General features: G+C 45.2%; 1 long non-coding RNA gene across 2 annotated transcripts in view; it reads left to right on the top strand.

Moving 5' to 3' along the window:
• Positions 1-6,390: 6,390 nt before the first annotated feature.
• Positions 6,391-16,358, top strand: part of LOC120372316 — a 98,130-nt gene continuing 88,162 nt past the window's right edge. Inside the window, exon 1 of one of the 2 annotated variants that reach the window (XR_005584855.1) lies at positions 6,391-6,452. This is a non-coding gene — a long non-coding RNA (uncharacterized LOC120372316). Of the gene's footprint in view, positions 6,453-6,572; positions 6,716-16,358 lie in introns of those variants that run through there. The other variant, XR_005584854.1, reaches the window with a different exon arrangement.

Raw genomic sequence — 16,358 nt, 5'->3', positions numbered from 1 at the left:
TTCATGGCTTTTTCAATGGGCTCAATATTACTTCCATTAAAGCCAATAGCTTTGAGAGTATCCTCTTGGTAGTGCCAAGAATTAGCCATCATCTGTATTTAGGATTTTGAAATGCCTGATTTACTTTTGCTCGTTTACAAAGGTTGTGGTTAGTGGAGGAACAGAATACAATACAATTTCAGCTAGCTAGAAGCATGAGGCCAGATTCTCTTCTCTCATACCCTGGTAAGAATCAGGAGCAACTCAATGGAGGGAAGTAAATTTACATTAGCATAAAACCTGTGTGAGGAGAATTAGGTCTCATTATCATTAGTGTGTTAGGTTTTTTAAAAATCACCCTCATAAGACTTAATGAGGGGCCAGATCCTGAGGTCTTTGCTCTGTCCTTTTTAGATGAACCACCATTGACTTCAATGGGATTGTCCCCCTTGCTAAGCTTAGATAAGGGCTCTGGGACCAACTTGAAGGATTCATATGACTGTCTAAAATCCACTGTGTGATGCCCCTGGATCTGAGCAGTAAGAGAAAACACTGGATTTTAGAGTTTCCCCAAAACAGAAAGGACTTAGATGTGCTACTTTCTTTTCCTTTAGCTATAACATAGAGCATGGTAAATGACACCCGTTTAAAGGAAGAAATGACAGCCTTACCTTTCATGTTATAAGTAATGTTTCTATAGTTATGAAATTTAACACAATGCTACATTTAATATTTAAAATTACTGACGCTCATGGGATAAATGAGATAAAAGAGATTGACTGAATGAGACTATATGGCAAGCAAGTGTATCGATTGGTTTGTCAGCTGTGTGGTGTTTGGAGAAGTAATTACTAAGAGTCATAAGTGATTTAACAAAATGGCAACTACTCTTTATCAACAGCTAATGACAGTGATGTGAGCAACAGTCAAAAAACCTTTTTCTCTGCCAGGAGGACAGACTAAGACCAGGTCTGACAGCTTTCTACCCACACAACTCTCTTGGCTGGATACAGAGGAATAACACAATGAACATGACATAGAAGCACTACATCATCAGACCTCTCCCACTAGGTGTGCATGGCTGCCCCTAGGCTAGTCATGTGATGTAAGCAACCGTGGGGGTGAGCCTGGTAACACACTCATTCAACTGCCACTGTGGCTTCATTTGCCAGGTCATAGCAAGGAGTTGTGGAGGAAGGGCAGCTTTGCCCCCAGCTAGCCTCTCCCTTCTCCGTCTGCCTTGAGCAGAGGAGGAGCAGCCTAATCAACCAGCCCCCAAATAGCCACTGCTGCACCAGAGCTGCCCAGGAGAAGAGGCACCCTGCCACAGATAGAACCTCCACTGACTGCCACACTGGGGGCAGAAGCTCTGATTTGCACTTCCTGGTGTAGTCTGTAGGAGTGCAGGGAATTCAGACAACACTCCCACTACCCAACAGTGCTACACTGTAACCTGGGCTGGAGGGAAAGGAACAGCATCCAGAGGGTGAAGGTACACTCAGCAGGGTTCCCAGCCTCTGGCTGGGGAGAGGAAGCTAACTGGGGGATGTGGAACAGCAGCTGCCTACTAGTAAGTGCTAGTGGGACTGAAGGGGTGAATTGAACTGAGGAAGCAGGATATTAAGTGATATAACTGGAAGTGAGCAGATTTGATGGGGGAGTTAGGCAGATTATTAGATTTGATGGCTGGAGGGAGGGAAGGGTTAATTGAATTGTTGGGAGCAGGTTAATTTGACAAGTGTGAGGGCTGGTGAATTGCTTTGATGATGGGGGCTAGAGAAGATTAATTGACTTTCTATAGTCTTCTCCTGGGGCACGCCTGATGGAGCCCTTTATTTTTCCCTCCTCAGAGGCTTTGTCATCCACCATAGGACCAGTGGGCCTCAGGGTCTTAGCGTTTGGTGCAGGGGAGGTTCAGCTAGCTTCCAGGCCTCACTGGGGAAGAAGAAGAAGCTTGGGCCTTGGTCTCTGTTGTGGAGTTGGGGGCTCAGGTCTTCTGACAAGAAGTACCAAAAGAGCCATCTATTGCAGCAAGCAACTCTTAGGCTGGCTGCTTCTCCTCCAACCTTGTCTTCCTGCAGCCAGCTTTCTCTCCTGGGTCATGTGGGCCAGCCACTTGCAGGATCTCCTTAGCCTGCAGTTGGTCACCCAGGCATTCTAATCTGAGTCCTGGTCCAGCCCTCCCCAAGACAGTCTCTCCCTTCAGCACAGATAAGGCAGGCAGTCTCAGTGGCAGTTCTAGTTTCTGCCCCCATGCAAGTTGTTTCTCTGAAGCCCTCAAATGGGATACAGGTGTTCTTATAAGCCATAGGTAAGGATGATCCTTGGAGGGAAGTAACTCTGTCAGTGGGAGGGAAATTATTCTAAACCTCCCAGGAGTTAGTAGGTAGAATTTTAACCAGGAGCTCATAGGAGCCCATCCCAGTACGTCATTGCTTAGTGCACCTTTCCCCCAAAGCAGCAATCTTCTTTAGGAGAAGGATCAAACCCTTTCCCCCACTGGCAGAGAAGCTGTTCTTCAGTCCACTCCTTGGAGTGCTCCTCAGGTGGGAAGTGCCACTGCCTTACCCTTGATAGCAGCAAACATTGCTTCTCCTCTTCAATTTTATACTTTGAGGCATCCCTTGATGTGAAGCGCTAAGATGTACAGAGCATCTTGAAAGGTTAGATCATGCAGATCTGGGACATCCGCAGAGCAATGTGCTCACTGGGGCACCACTAACAAGGAAGCCCCAGTATACTGCTTAAGCAGGCCAGATCTTGCCATCAGAATGTAATGCTGGGAAACAGATTAACCCCACTTCACAATGTGATCTGGGTTTGGCTATTGAGGGAGGGCAGGATTGAATGGATTGTTACTTGAATCTTATTGGTTTATCCAATCTTAGTGGTAATTTTTCTGGGGCATAAATATCAATATGGCATGACCCAGAATGGCTTATCCAGCTAATCACCATCCAGTGTCAAAGTATAGGCTACTTTACAAGATAATGGAATGGCCAGTCTGGCTGTGAACATGGTTCTTTTACATAACACCTGATACTTGTTGTGATGTAGCTGGGCTTGCCAACCAGCCAGTTTTACTCGAAGCATTTTCAAAGCAGGTATTTTGAAAGTGAGATTTGTTTTTGTGGAGTACAAACCTATAAAGTTGCTAACATGTTTCACACTGGTAAAGTGAATTATAATGCAAATATACTTGTTATGAAGTCTTTCAAACTAACACTCCATGCATAAAGTATATCATTTCACTAATGCCTTTGCTACCAGCTATGTTTGCTATCTTTGATGCCACTACGATGATTTAAAGGGATGTCAGCAACACTCCCTGTAATGCTGTTTAGTTTTATACAGTAAACACTCATCAGAGCTGGCACCATTTCATTTCCAGCAGATCATGTGCTACTGGGAGTCTGTCAGATTTGAAACTACAAGCTAATGCTAAAGACTGCTGCTTTCCCTGCAGACTGCAATTTGTCAGTTGCAGGCTTAAATGTAAAAATATTTGGATGCAATCTTGAAAGATACAGTTCTAGCAGGAGCAGATTTACCATGAAACAAACCATGCAGTGGCACGGAGCCCCCAACGACATGGGGGCCCCAAAATGCAGAACAAATATCTGGCAACCTGCCCCTGAGTCCAGCGGCACAGCAGGGCTCAGGCAGGTAGGCTGACTGCATGCCGCGGCTGGTGGCCTCATGCCGCTCTCGGAAGTGTCCGGCTACTGGCACATGTCCGCTCGCCCCTAGTGGCAGGGGGAGGCAGCTCCAGGCACTGCCCCTGCCCTGGGCAGTGCAGAGAGACCTGCTGCCCCTCTCCCCCACCAAGGGGCACACAGAGACATGCCAGCAGCAGGGCTAAGGTGGCTCCCTGGCCGCTCTGCCTCCCTCCCTTCCTCTCTCCGTGCTGCTTCGCGTGCTGCTCCTGCCCTGAGCGCTGGCTCCTCAGCTCCCATTGGCCAAGAACTGTGGCCAATGGGATCTGCCAGGGTGGCACCTGCGGGTGGTGGTGTGCGGAGACCTTCTGCCCCTCCCCCCCCCAGGAGCTGCTGCCGGAGGGGGGTGTGTGCCTGTTGCTTTGGGAGCCGTACTGCCCGAGGTAAGCGCCCAGCCAGAGCCTGCACCCAGCACCCAAACTTCCTCCTGGAGCCCGCACTCCCTCCTGCACCAATCAAGGTACCTCACTTTATTTTCATTTACTTCTCATTATTTATAATATAGGAGGAGGAGGAAGAAAAAAAGAATGAAAAATGAGGTGGGAGGGGAGGAGATAAAAGAGAATGTTCTTTTTCTTGGCTGGGTCCCGAGGGGGGCCCCCCAAAAATGAAGCTGTGCACAGGGCCCCACTAACTCTAAATCCGCCACTGAGTTCTAGATATCAAAGAAAGTGACATGTATGAATACTGCTCTAAGAGAGTTAATCAAAAATGTTGATTAAGAAGGCATTATGGACATAAGATCTGATTCTCCATTGCCTTGCTCTTTGTATTATCACGTACATCTGTGCAAAGTGAGTATAAAGCAAGTGAAAATGGTATCAAAATTAGAATGGCATTTTTGGTCCACTTTGACAAGGTGCAAGGTGGTGGAGGTTCAAGCCCAAAGTTTAGAGCTAAATAAAGCACCCAATGTTTGTTATAAAATTAAACAAACAAACCCTTGAAAACAGAGGTGGACTCTAATACAGTGGTTCCCCAACTGTTTACTACCTGCCCTGGCACTGCAACCCTGAGCACCACTCAGATTTGGCCCAGCTACAATGGAGGGGTGGCTGAGCCAAAGGGAGGTGCTGCAAACAGGTGTTCCAGCTCACAATGGCCAGAGCAGGGAGCTGAGCCCAGCCCTGTGGGACAGGAGCTGCAGCTATAGGGTAGGCTTGTTTTCCAACCTCCCCAGGGCCTTCCCTCTGCACTGCCCTGGAAGAAGTGTATCTTTGCCTAGGCCAGGGATCACTTATGGGTTAATCCTGGATTAGAACCTTCCCATAACTCACTGGTGGATTGGGACCTACTATTTGGGAAAGACTACTCTAGCACAACTTTCCCCTTAAAGTGTTCTTCTATTCTTAAAAATGACTTTGTAAAAATAGTGTTGTGGGACTCCATCGTTACCATCTCTCAGATTCCGATTATAACCACTCTACAAACAGAATATATTTAGAGTTCCTGTTCCTCCAGCCCTACCAGCGAGCACCAGGATGTGTTGTAGGGAGAATTTACTAAAGAGAGGGACTGCCTTGTGTGGGAATGCTGTAGTTACTACATAAGGCCTGGCTTTTTGTGTTTATCTACTCACACTACATTGTTTTTGAATAATTGTTGTCTCCCTGCTAGCCCTGTAAGCTCAGTCTACAATCTGAAAGTCAGAGTGGGTTCTTTCTGTTTGGCTCATTCCCACTAATAAAGATTCTACAGGCTAAATTAGTCCCTTATTTACACCTGTGCAAACCCATTTCCTTCAGTGGGATTGCTCAAGTGTAAGTGATTGGACCTGAGTACCCAACTTTGTTGATGCATAGGTAGGAATGAGAAACGAGTTCCGCTATGTTGGCTCAGCAGGGCTAACAGGAGTAACACACAGGAGAACCATTTCTCACTATATGAGCAGCTAGAGCTCTAAATACACACCAGCAGCAGATGTGCTGAGTCAGAGGAGATGGAACTATTTTTATGCAGTCACTTATCAGAATAGAACAGGATGGTGAACCCTGGACCAGCTCCTCAGCTGGTGTAAATTGGCCTAGCTCTACTGAACTCAGTGGCACCATGCTGGTTTATACAAACAAAGATTTGTCCCGCTGTCTCTTGCCCTGAGGACTCTGAAAATGAAGTCTCTTACCAGCTGCCTGTGCTGGAACTATTTCATCATCAGTCCCAGTAAAAAAGGGAATTCTGTTGGCACATAGAGCTCTCCTTTGTGAGAAGATTTTTTGAGGGAATTCACTATGGGTCAGGTTAAGAATATTAGTCTACATTCGTGGCTTGCCCCCAATACCGTGTTATCTGAGTGCATATGTAAGGCTTAATGCTTTCTGAGCATTGTGGAGCATACCTTGGGTACTGAAACTTACTACGCCTTTGCAAAGTGTAGCCATTTCTCCCCATCTATGTCTCAGCTACATGAAAAGCAGAGGCACCAGGTTCACTCAGCCATCCCCCATCTGGAGTTAACAGCAATGGCAGGGCTAGTTGTCCTCTGCTCACTTCTAGCATGCAGAAGCAGGACCAACCTTGTTGTATACACTGTCATGGAGTGGCCGGCACCTTGAAGGGGAAATGGGGCCTCAACCCACCTGTGAGAAGTTTAGCTCACCTTGCCTGCTGGGCTATAATGAGGGCCTGGGATTACCTCAGGCTAGGCCTGGGGGAGATAATGGAGGAAAGGGGTTGAAGTGGGAGTTGGTAACACTTCACTGAGGAGGCCCAGGCAGGCTAGAAGCCTAGGAAGTTCTAGTTGGCTTGAGGAAGCTGCTGGTGAGTGCTGTAGGAAGTGAGGATGACTCTATCAGGGAGACTCCCATTTATATTCCCAAAGCTCCTGACTCTTGATTTAATAATGCTATCTCCTGCATCATTGGCCACAGCCTGACCACTTGTCAGATGGCCCGGTCACTTTATTGGTGGGGAGGGAAGTGTTCGTAGTTCATATTGGACTGTGATGGTGAGTTAGTGAGGAGCCTTGTGAGAGAAGGGAAACTGAATCAGGCTGCTATGGAGCCATCCCTGGCAATGAGACGGTATGCTTGGGTGGTGGCTGACCGTGTTACACAAACAGTGCATACAGCACTAATGAGATGGTTCTCACTAGCTGGGATAATTACAGGAAGAGTATATCATCCTCTGCTGGGAATACACTGATGCAACAAGAGAAGTCATGTCTGAACAACTTTACCTTTTAAAACTGGGCTATAATTACTATCTGAGCCAAACTATATAATATCACATTTGTTCCCAATAACTGAAAGAGTTATGGAGGGTACTCATGTAATTATCATTAACAGTGTAATTACTAGGTCTCTGTCAGTCAGACACACACAAAAAAAGCAAACTCTGAACCGGGGAAACAAATGCTGTTATGCCTCCACCTATACAGCGAAGGGTTATAATCAACTTAACCTCTTTCACACCTAGACACAACTGTCCTAAAGATCTGCAGTGCTCTTAAAGTCTGAGGAGCAAGGGTATTTAATATGCCAAAACATGGATTTTCTGTTCACTGGAGCAGGAGTTGCAATACAACCAGTTGCGGAGCAGCTCCAAACTTCTGGAGCAGAAAGGTTTCCTCATCCGCCCATATGCCCTCTGCACTAAGTCAGGCTGCTCTTCCTCAGCATCTGAGGAAGATTTGGGTCAGAGTGTTTAGAGATGAGTAGTATTTTAATCTAACTGTGATTGGGATTTATGCTTGGGAATAGTTGTTTTCTCTATTTTGAACAGGGAAAGGGAAGAATTACGGTTTGCAATTTGAAGTATTATGTTTCTGAGGTAAAATATAGGAAACTTGTGGATAGCTGGACTGTTCCAGATTCTACAAATGTCTCTGTTTTGTCAGCCCAGTGAAATTTTGCATTGTTTCTTAATCATCAGAAAAGGCTGGATTCCAGCAGATAGCAGCCATGTGCTTTTTGAACAAGTTGCCTTTGGAAGGTTTATGGTTACTGGCAATACTGGCTTGTAGAGAGAAATGTGAGGAATGTACACGTCTAATGGCATGTTTGTTTGTTCTGATTATGAGAGAGAATGTGGCTCTAGGGACTGCTGAACTCATTTTATTGAAATTATTGCGAGAAAACGTCAGTGCTTTTCTGTGTATATTCTAGGCCAGGGGTTCTCAAACTTCATTGCACCACAACTCCCTTCTGACAACAAAAATTACTACATGACCCTAGGAGGGGGGACTGAAATCTGAGCTTGCCAGAGCCCAGCTGCCCTGGGTGTGGGAGGCCAGAGCATGAGCTCCACTGTTCTGGGTGGGTGATGGGGAGGCAAAGCCCAAGGGCTTCAGCCCCAGGTTGGGGCCTGTGACCTGAGCCCTGTCACTAAGGGATGAAGTCCTTGGGCTTTGGCCCCGGACGGTGGGGTGGGCCTTGGTCTTCAGCCTTTGGCCTCAGCAAGAATAACCCCAGCCTTAAAATAGGGTCCCGACCCACAGTTTGAGAACTGCTGCGCTAGGCGAATAAGAATGCTTCATTACACGTTTCCAGTAAATCTTGCTTAATAAGTGAGATGTGTTCAGGAAATCACTTTATAGTGAGAGGTGGGTTGTCTCTGAAAACTAAGGGCTTGAGTTAGGTAGGCCTGTATGGAAAGAGGTGAAAGGAACTTCCACCTTGTGTGTGAAGGGTCTCTTTGCCTTTGCCCTCAGGGTGTACAAAGCCATGGGGGTGTGTCAGGTCAACAGCAGAACAAAACCTCCTGAAGGGCTTGCCTCCATTGCAAAATACGATCATGTTTAAACGCAACTGTGAACAGTTGAATTAGATGAGGTGATCATGGGACCAGGGTTCGATCCTGGTTATTGGACATAATACCAAGCATGCTTTGTCCTGGTCTACACTGACCAGTAAGCCATGGTCAACTCTGTTAGCTACCTTGATTGTTTGCGACTGTACTTTAAAAAAACAATGAATTCTGTAATGCAGTCAAGCCCAAAAGGGCTGACTCAACTTGTGCACCACCCAGTACAGTCCTGCTAACACACCGGCTGCACCCTTTCAAAGGATGTTATTTCTCCTGCTTTGAAGTGAGGTATTTTTGGCAGGGTATCTCTACCCCACCCAACCCAATATGGTCAGTCTATCTATCTTTGATACTCAGCTCCCCATCACAGTATTTGAGTGCCTGTATTTTTCCTCTCAATATGCTGTGAAGCAGGGCCGTGCTCTGACCCCCATTTTATAGATGAGGCGCAGAGACTAAGTGATTTGCCCAAGGTCACACAACAAGTATGTGGCAGAGCAGCAAATTGAACCTGGGTCTCCCATGGCCTAGGTTAGCACTCTGACCACTGGACCACACTTCCTTTCTCTAATCGATGATTGTAAAAACTGAGACACAGTGGGTATGGCAACATCTTTTATTGGACCAATTTCTGTTGGTCAGAGAGACACGCTTTCAAGCTCTACTTATATGTGAAGGCTTTGTGGAGCTCGAAAGCGTGTCTCTTTGAACAACAGAAATTGTCCAATAAAAGATGTTTCCCCAGCCACTTTGTCTATCTCATATCCTGGGACCAACATGGCTATAATAACACTACAAACAAATTGTAAACACTGATATAGAATGGTTCTTCAGCAAATCTAATGTGTCTGCCACTGTGCTAAGTATCCATGAAAGCAAAAGCTGCACAAAAAATCACATCAGCAGCATCACAGTGGCTGCTCTGCTTGTATTTTTCCTTCCTCTCCGTCTCAGTGCACAGCCTCATTCTAGACAATAAAATCTCCAAATGTCAAAGACATCCAGAGGTGATGGATAAGAACTCAAATTCCATTTACTTTATTTGCATCCTCTCAGGTACAGAAATATAACTCACTTCTGCCACTGACAGCTGCTATGGACAGGTGTCATAGTCAGCATTTCCCTGCATAAGACTGATTTGAAATATAGGGACTGACTCCTGCCCAGCACCATCAAGCGTGATCACAAAGCCAGTGGCTGTGGGAATACACTTAGTTGTCTTCATTATACTTTTAAACACAAGTGAGGAGATGTAAACAGAAAACTCTTCTGCCAATAGGTACTGCAATCCCCTCAAGTCCGTAGCAGAAATTGTGGACTTTGTGATGACCCAGAGGAGTTCTAATTCCTCTCTATACACCATGATTGACATTCGCTGAGAGTGAGGATATGCAAGTCCGTATCAAGTGCCAGTGATTTCATAAGGTTAGGAATATGGCGTAAGTTCATTCCACCTTATTTGCATCCCCTTGGAGAAAGAAATGTAGATAAGTGTTGGAGGAAACCTATATCCTCTATAAAAGATGAAGCTGTCCACAATGTCGTCTTTCCTGAGAGGTTACAAACAAGTCAAGGCTCACTGTGTACATGTAACTTAAATTATGTCATCTATAGCCTGGACCCGTGTTCTGCGAGCATTTCAAACTTTCATTGATTAGGCTATAAGCTCTTTTGGGGCAAGGACTGTATCTTCATTTTGTGCATGTGCAGGGGTGCACACATGTGCAATGCTCAGCACAAAGGAACCACAATCTCTGACTGAGGCCTCCAGGTATTACCGCAATATAAATAAGAGATCTGAGGGAGCTTTTGGGTGCTCAAGGAATGCAGGATTAGTTCTCTGGTATGTAACACCTTGTGCTTTTTTTTTTTTATTCAGTGAATTCATACTCTTATACAGTGCTACCAATGTGCACAGTGCTTTGCAGATCATTAAAAATGACAGGCCCTTGGCTCCAGCATTCCACAGCTTTTAAATAACATAACACAGCAAGGGATGTCTTTAAAATGGGTGAAGAAGGCAATAGGGGAAGATGCAGGTTATTATAGCAAAGGCTCTATAGCTGTGATAATGGTTATGGATGCTATATCACTTCTTAAAAATTAATGGAAGTTAGGGACAGTGTCTGGAAGGAAAGCAGGAGTGACGGAAAACTAACAGAGAAATGACAGCTGCTATTGTACTGACCAATTATGTGGTCCTAGGTCCTTATGGAATCCCTCGCAACCTTTGATTAGCCTACATGTCATCAGGATAGTTTGCCACCCCACTATTCCAACCCATTTTTCCAGTTTTTAATCCTCATTTGGTGTTAAACTGACACACACTTGTTAAAAACAATCAACACAGCTTGAACGTCAGTGATATATTCAAACTCAATTAACAACACTGACATTCCCAAACTGGAAATGTGAGAGAGCAACTGCATTATCACTGATTTTTCCCCTAGTGCATCTTTGCTCCAGGCATTGGAGCACAAGCTTGCTAATAACATTTGTCATTTATGAAGAAAAGCCTGTAAAATAATAACGTTCACCATGACTGTATTGTGACAATGAATAAAAACTATAGCTGCTTCCTAGCATTCTTCATCTTTAATTGCCTGAACTCAAAGACTGACTAATATTTCAGAAATGTGATAATATGTAGTCTTTCTGATTAGTGTATCATGCCATATGCAAAGGTATTGCAAACCTGGAAGGTAAATATAAAGCTCATTTTCCTCAATATATCAGAATAACACAATACATGTGACATTTCTGCTATCAGAATCCACTCAGTTAACCACATGAAAACATCATGGAAATAGTCTTAAAATATTTTTTTCTAGGTGTCTCGTCTTTTATTAATTTAACATCATATTTTTCAGTTTCTATTGCGGATGCCTCAGTCCTTTCCATATTTGGTGCTGCCATTTTATGAGCAAAATCAAAGATATCCTTAAACATTCCATATTTCAAGAACTCTATGGAGTGCCTTGTCCCCTCTGTCTTTTCTTTTATCTTACTTCTTTCATTGACCGGATAGAGAGCTGGCTGAGTGGACAAATGCTGACACCTTCTCCAGTTCTTGAACGGAGTTACTATTCCGGTGGAAGAGGTTAATGGTTTCTATCAAGTGTGTTTTTGATCTATAGATCAATCAGAGACCTGGCTAAAGTTGACAGGTGACTGACTACCTTTCATTGAGGTTACATGGAAGAAGCTATTAATGCAGGGCTGATGCAAGGATATTTTGCGCCCTAGGCGAAACTTCCACGTCGCCACCCCCGCTCCTGGAGCATCACTTATTATGAACTTTCAAAAATGAATACAGTGGAGTCACATCTTACACGGGGGTTAGGTTCTAAGGTCAGCGCGTAAGAGGAAAATTGCGTGTAGAGGAAATGACCATAAAGCACAGTATACACTAGAACAGGGGTCCTCAACCTACGGCACGCATGCCCAAGGTGGCATGCAAGCCGTTTTTTAATGGCAGGCTGTGGGTCTGGGCCGCCGCTGAGCCTGCTGCCGGCCTGGGATTCTGTTCACGCAGCCGGCAGTGGGCTGAGCAGGCTGGCTCAGCCCACTGCCAGTCTGGGGTTCCATTCGCTGGCTCCTGCCAGCTGGGGTCCCAGCCGCCGGCCCCCGCTCAACCTTATGCTAGCTGGGGTCCCAGCTGCTGGTCCCGCTCAGCCTGCTCAGGGCCAGCAGCGGGCTGAGCGGGGCTGGCCTGGCTGCCAGGAACCGGTGGACAGAGCCCCAGACTGGCAGCGGGCTGAGCAGCTCAGCCCACTGCCGGTCTGGAGTCCCGACTGCCGGCCCCGCTTAGCCCGCTGACGGTCTGGAGTCCCGGCTGATGGTCTGGGATTCTGGCTGCTGGCCCCTTGCCAGCAGGGGTCTCGGCCGCCAGCCCCGCTCAGAGCCCGGCTGGCCAGGGGCCGGCCAGAATCCCAGACCATCAGCGGGCTGAGCGGGGCCGGCAGCCAGGACCTCAGCCCGCTGCCAGCCCCAGACCATTCACCTAGGCCAGCAGGAGGCTGAGCAGAGCTGCCGGTTGGGACCCTGGCTGGCAGGAGCCGGTAGACGGAACCCTAGACTGGCAGGGGGCTGGTAAGACCCCCACGTAAGATGTGACTCCACTGTAGTGTAAAAAAATGGGGGCATCGCTTTTTGGTTCCCCCAAATCTTGGCACCTTAGGCGGCCGCCTAGTTCATCTAGTGGTTACACTGGCCCTGATTAAATGACTCATTGTATAGTGATAACTGAAACAATAGGAACCATGACTCAAGGCAGTAAGCCACATAGCAAGGCTGATCAGAAGCTAAGCCTTGTGGACAAGGGGTTTCACTGGGACTGATTGCAAACATGGAGAGAGGGGTTGACTGGTTGCAGAGAGAGAGAGAGAGTGTGTGTGTGTGTGAGAGAGAGAGAGAGAGAGGGGCAGAAAGAGAAGCAGTGGTGAGAGTGAGCCTGAGATTATTTTGGGTACAGTACTCGCTGGAAAGGCAGACTGGGTTTTCTAAACAAGTAAACTGCTTCCCATTGTTTCTACTGCATTAAGGGAAATAGGACTTGGTGTATGTTCTTTATAAACAAACAGGATTGCACCAAAGAAACACTTGACTCACCAGTGTCTCCACCTAACAACCAACCCTGAATATTGGTCAGTCAGTCAAGCCACAGGGGCAACACTAAGAACTTCTTGGAGGTTCTGTCTAATGTGCAACTCTCACCTTTGCTAGCTGGCACGGCTTTGCTTTGGGTTAGTGAAGAGTGACTTTTTGTAATGAGTATATTTGTTGTAATGCTCTTTTTATGGTTATGTGGACCTAAAATGGCTTGAACAGCTTTCTCAACATTTATTACACAAATGAACTAGGGAGCATTATTTTTTTTCTAGCTGCTACCCACAATATAGGACAAGCTCTCCCTACGACTCCAACTACCCTCCCTGTCCCCTACCCAACCATCTCTGACTTGTCAAATCTCTCCTGCTGTGACCATCTTTTGCCACAGGAGGCTGGATGGGATACCCTTTGAGACCCATCTATTCTAATCTATTTACTTCATTCCCTCCCCTTCTCCCTCCGCCCCCAACTACAGGGATTGTTTCAGAGCAGTATAACCTGCTCCCTTGACAAGCTCTGATCACAGCCTTTGCAGCACTTCCAGCTAAGAGGACTAACATATCAGGCAAAGGAACAGAACCTGTTTATCTCTCGTGGCTATGTGATGCACCAATAACTGAGCATGCGGCCATCCAATAGATAGATAGTCATTTGTCTAATCAAAATGAAAACTCACATCATCATCAAAAATTTGGTTAAAGTGATTTGCATGTGGACAATGGACAAAGTGTTTGGGGTTCTATGGTGTGGCTTGTGGGATTTGGTACTTTCTATCAAAATCTAGCTGAGCAGCAGTAAACGTCCATATCCTTGCTAATAGTGGCTTCTAAGAAAGATCACAAAAATCTCTTTTGTCTTGCTATAATTGCTGGTATTAAAATAGAAAACAGAGCAAAGTATAGCCAAAAATAAAATGACAGATCCCCTTAAAAATCCTGCTGAAGTTCTGCTGAGTGGGTGAAATTCGGCAAAAGATTGTCAAGTGCCTCCACTGAGGCTTTATCTACACTAGCACTTCTGTTGGTGAAACTTTTTTTGGTCAGGGGTGTGGGAAAAAACATCTCTGTGACCGACAAAAGTTTCACCAACAAAAGCGCCAGTGTGGACACCACTATGTTGGCGGGAGACACTTTCCTGCCAGCATGGCTACTGCTGCTTGATCGGGGCGGGGGGGGGGGGGAGTGTTAATTATACCGGCAGGAGAGCTCTTTCCCACTGGTATAGAGTGGCTGTACAGGAGACCTTATAGTGGCACAGCTGCAGTGGTTTTATTGCACTGGGCATAGGTTTTGTACATTAGCTTTGGCCATGGAGAAGCTGAGTCTGTCACTCCTACTTCCATTGAACAGCTCTTACTAGATGCATTGAATTACTCCCATAGTGGTGTTCAAGATGAGCAAGTGTTGCAGATTTGAGTGCTGAATCCTCATTTCATCTGATATCTTTAAAATCCTGCACTTTCTCATATCGTAGCTAATGGGAAACTATCTAAATAATGAATCTGGGAAGTGTCTTTGAACTAGTGTCACAGATGGTAAGTTATCTAAATAATGAACCTGCCCAATGTAAATATGTGTTTGTGGTTTTAAAGGCCAACAGAGCACAAAGTCCTAATGAATTAATACTTCACCTGGAAGTGAGAGCATAATCATTCAAAAACCCTTAGCAAAAGAAGAAAGATAAATTCAGTGTCAGTTTTTGCCATAAAGAAGCCACAACAATGTCATTTCATATACCTAGTTTGGCCTAGCATTGCTCATAACATCAAGTGTTGGTACAGCTCTATAAAGTCATTAGATGAACTGTCATCAAAGTATGATAGAAATGAAATGTGAATTCTTCTGGCTTTCTCTTTATCATAGTCCATATTGATGAGTCCTCAGCATATCAGTTCTTCAAACTGTTTCTAAATATGTATTGAAGTAAAGAAAAATTTGGTCTGTCGTGCAAAGATCCAAGAGGGTAAATAAACTTTTTCAATGTAATGTCAATAGTTTTAATAGATTTTTAAGTCCGGAAGGGATAATTATGCTCCTCTAGTCTGACCTTCTGCATAACGTAGGTGATAAGAATGATTTTTAGGGAAGTCCTAGAGTCTCTTCTGAAGTTCTCAGTGTGACTTGCGTTCATTAATTAATCCCACATGACCCCTGGAGGTAAGTGGGCAAGTATCATTACCCCATTTTACAAATGAAGAAACTCGTATGTCTTCAGATTCTTCTTCCTCCCCCAACCTTGCAGAAGAAACCAGTGAAAGCTACTGCAAATGCAGTCTTGTGCATCTTCTTCCTCTTTTGTGCTGGAACTCTCCCTGAGGGAGGGGCTTAAGGGCAGAGGTAGTCATGAAAGCCCATAGCAACAAACTCCATGAAGAAGATTCGTTGTCAAGGGAGCACATATCATCTGGTGAGATGGGAGGGCAGGCGATACTGCAGAGTTAAGGAGTTACCATACAGATGCCCTAATATTCATGGGTACAGAGGACTAAACTTACTATTGATTTATCCCAGTGTAAGAGAACTAGTTTAATAGCCACTACTAGTGGCTTCTAAGAGAGATCACAAAGATCTCTTATATCTTACAATAATTTCTGGTATTAAAATAGAGAAATAGGGCAAAGTACAGCCAAAAATAAAATGACAGATCCCTCTAAATTTTTAAGAAAGCCCAAATGAGCACATTATGTTCCTTCAGCAAGCACCAGGGGATATTCAGTGACAAAGGTGAGATCTGGTTAGGGCTGATTTGGATCAGCTAAAGGAATTCTTATATGTTCCCAGATCCATAAAGGAGCAGGGGGAAGGAAATCCAGTAAAGCTTCAGAAAGAAGAATAAAGATGGTTGTTCACTGTATCCACTTAATAAGGAACCCTGTTAAGCACAGGACACAGCTGCACAGCTCAGCTGGGTGCTTTCTGCTGTTGCTTTCAGAAGGCACCACTGACTTACTGAGCATGTTGGTAGCTTGCACATACTATTGAAGATGATGTTCAGTTTGAAGTCAAGCTATGCCTCCTTTCCTCGCTCAGGCCATGATACAGAATCTACTGTTAGGCCCTAAAAATTCTGTGCCCCAACTACCAACTGAATAGGTCAGTGGTTTCAAAGCAAACATCCCCAGCATCAGCACCAACAAAGTCATAAACTTCCTATAGAGGCAAACAAGTCACAAAGTGTTCAATATAGTAGCATTTTAGTATGATTGGTTTTCATTGATCATTTTTATGGTAACTGAAGTAAAAATTCAAGGTGGATTCAGCTGGTAATGTCAAGTGAACCAAGTTATAAATAAATGATCAGCAATGTCAG

Source organism: Mauremys reevesii, linkage group 9, assembly GCF_016161935.1.
Source record: "Mauremys reevesii isolate NIE-2019 linkage group 9, ASM1616193v1, whole genome shotgun sequence".
Taxonomy (NCBI): Eukaryota; Metazoa; Chordata; order Testudines; family Geoemydidae; genus Mauremys; species Mauremys reevesii.
This window is presented reverse-complemented; position numbering and strand designations above follow the sequence as displayed.